Raw genomic sequence first — 3,524 nt, 5'->3', positions numbered from 1 at the left:
TATTTGTTGGTTGTATCTGACATGAAACTTTAGTTATTTATTTTCTGTACTCAGCTCATTAAGAGATGTACAATTGAACATGCATATATCTGTAGTCATGTGTAGTATAAATGAGCAGAGTTACTTCCCTTCTGTCACTCCATGTGTCATCGTATACCACCCTTCAGGTTAAGATGTGTGAGGGATTTTCTCTCTTTATGTTGGTTGCTATAATCTGTATCAAAGATAGACTCTTTCTTTAATTTGGAGTTTATCAATTGCAGTATGACTATTCTGGTGGGTTCTCTACTTGTAAGCTTCTGTCCTAACCCTTACTGAAAGACAGTTTACATTTGTTGTGTCTTCTTAGGTAAGTGATTTTTAAAGGGGCACTGATGCGGAGCAATTTCCGTGGACTGGTGTAAACTTTTGTTATTGTTTTTCTCAAGTGAGTACCCGGATGATATCCCAGAATTCGTGACTGGTTCGTGACCTCTGCTGCGCAGTCCGTATGTGCAACTGATAGTTTAATGATAGACAGATCAACTGAGGTGAAGTCATTTTTACTTCATTACAAATGTATTATGAAAACAAATGAAACACTTTGAAGATTAATCATCTGCCAGTGGTAGAAATGGTAAAAAACTATTAGGACGGAAAAATAACGAAGCCAATGTACGTCTCTATATTTTGTCTCATAACCCTAATTAGTTTATTGTCATATTTGTATGATTTTGAAAATTAATAAAAGAACACACGGTCTGCTTATACTCATAGTAAATTTTTAACATAACAGCTACATTTATACATTGTATAGATTGCCAATGTGGATCCTATTTCACACACATACGCGATCTAGTGTGTGTTTTCTGTCATATCGATTCTGCTGAATGCTACAACAAATAAATTAAAACAAAATGCAAATAATGAATGTAAAACAGACTAATTTTATAGCAACAATGTCAGGTTACTACTTTGTTCAGGAATGTATCCATCAATATCCACATAAAAGAAATCGTATTCCATACATCTGCAGCTGGTAAATAATTGTGCTCTGTGTCGCGTGTCTTACACAACTGTCTAATTTGCGAAAAAGTAACACATTGTTTCACGTCTTTCGTTGGTGAAAACCTGATAAACCTCTCACTGGTCACCCAAGATAGCACACCTGGCAACTAATTGTATGATGTCCGCTATTCTAAGTAATTTAGTTAATCAATAATGAGCAATCAATCAATCGATCAACGCAAGGGTGGTTAATTCTTTGAAGGGAGGATGTTGTTTTTACAATCGCACTTTACGACAGGGTGTAGTCATCTACACACACTACCTTTTGACAAAAGTAATTAATCAATCAGTGTGTTATCGGTTAATCCTTTGATCGATGTTTGTTTTTGTAACTCAGCTGATAAACCCTCTTGCATCACTTACATGCACATATTACATAACATACAATACATTTGCCATTACAGACTTTAATTTATAATGTTGAGTATTTACTCCAGACAGGAGAAATGCCAAATGGGAACCTTTGTTGAGTAACCTGAGTGGTGTTACTACTGATTATACCTTTTATAAATTCATTAATTGACCATCCAGAGAATGATGACAAATAACACGTGTAGGTTTACACCATCAAACACGAGTTACAGCAAGGAAGATGTAATCTCTGTGTCACATGCAGCCTGAAAACACTTATGGGCCGAAACTGGTTTGAGGTTACCATACAGGCATTTGCTGTGTACTTGGGTAAATAGGTGGAAAGGGGGGTTTGTTTACGTAAGAATATTTTCAGATTTCTCTACCAAAGGCAAAGTCGTCGATTATTGTTTACGAATTCAAATAAATCAACTGTGTGTTTTTATTATCATAAATAATAAACCATTGTAGCTACCATAGCTACCAAACTTTACGTATGATATTTGCTATCACAGCTGAACCAACACTCAAAATTACCTAAATATGAAGCGTTGCAATCTTCCGGAGTGAAACAAATGGCTTGCTACGTGCCTGTGGACATCATATTTTCATGTAACATGATTGAATATCGAGGTTAAAAACAGAGAAATAGGATCAAATTGAGTAACTATACCATCCAAGCATCATATTTTCATGTAACATGATTAAATATCGAGGTTAAAAACAGAGAAATAGGATCAAATTGAGTAACTATACCATCCAAGCATCATATTTTCACATAACATGATTAAATATCGAGGTTAAAAACACAGAAATAGGATCAAATTGAGTAACTATACCATCCAAGCATCCTAAAAAAACTACACTGCTGGGATATTTTGTTACGATCAGACAAGGAATACCATGGATATTTTTAAATAATGGCATATGATGGGCATCCGGCCTCCTGACTCTTTTGGGTGAAGAAACTCTGCTAATATGGACAGGAGCCCAGTTCCTTTGTCCGTCACGGTCGAAGGAGCGGGCGCTGACCAATTTGCAGTTTGGTTCCGTAATTAGACCGTTGGCGAGAAACATTCGCTCCGCACTGAATGCTCTAACCACTAGGCTACCTCACCGCCACCTTGTTGTGGGATCTGAGGCATATTTAAAGCGGTCACTCACTCACATTACCTGTGTAATCAGTAGCAGGAGACAGTAATGTGACTGTTAGCACTGTTACCAAACAAGCTGCTAAGGGTATGTAGTCGACAAACCCTGGAGAGCAAACAGCAGCCACTACATGTGTAGATGATGTAAAGAGGACAAAAATCAGGGAGAGAACTGCAGTTTATTCAAATGCTGAAACAGCCTTTGTGAAAATATGACTTACCAGATCTTTTGTTGATTTGGTTATGCTTGAAAAGTCACAATTTATTATTGCCATGATGCTTGAATGTAGATTAATGACTATAATGATGATAAATTTCAACCCTTTTGGTAGAATTATCAGTCTTGCTATAACGGCTTGCAAAACATTTTGTCATGAAAAATATTGTCTCCCTCACTGTGAACACCAGTTTCTTCATATTATGTAATACAGCAGCATGTATCAGCTCGTGAGTGTTGGTAGTGAAACAGGTTAATCTTTTGCTCATCAGTCAGTCTGAAACTGCAGCTATTAAACTGAGAATAGTTAAGGAATGATTACTGGAACAATTCAGATTGATTCTAACGGGGTGTTTTTAGCCTTATGGTTAGAGTGGTAGCTTGTCATTGACAATCTTCTGAATTCATTTTACAACATGTATCCCATGAAGATCCAGGGTGGAATAGGCCTTCAGCCACCCATGCCTGCCATAAATGGAGACTCTGCTTGGCGTAAGAGACGACTAACAGTATGTGGTTGGCTCATGGTGTTGATCACTGGATTGTTTGGTCCAGACTCAATTATTTACAGACCACCACCATATAGCTGGAATAATGCTGAGTGTGGCGTAAAACTAAACTCACTCGCTCACTTTAACAATATGGGTACTATATATCAAGGCAAATCTTTGTGCAAATCAGTCATGAATGCAGAACATGTGCTGAAAGTGAATAGAAACCAAAGTCACTGAGTCACAGATACAAAAACACTCATAGTA

The sequence above is a fragment of the Haliotis asinina genome, chromosome 10 (assembly GCF_037392515.1).
Source record: "Haliotis asinina isolate JCU_RB_2024 chromosome 10, JCU_Hal_asi_v2, whole genome shotgun sequence".
Lineage (NCBI taxonomy): Eukaryota > Metazoa > Mollusca > Gastropoda > Lepetellida > Haliotidae > Haliotis > Haliotis asinina.
The sequence above is the reverse complement of the archived record's forward strand: the minus strand, read 5'-3'. Positions refer to the sequence as shown.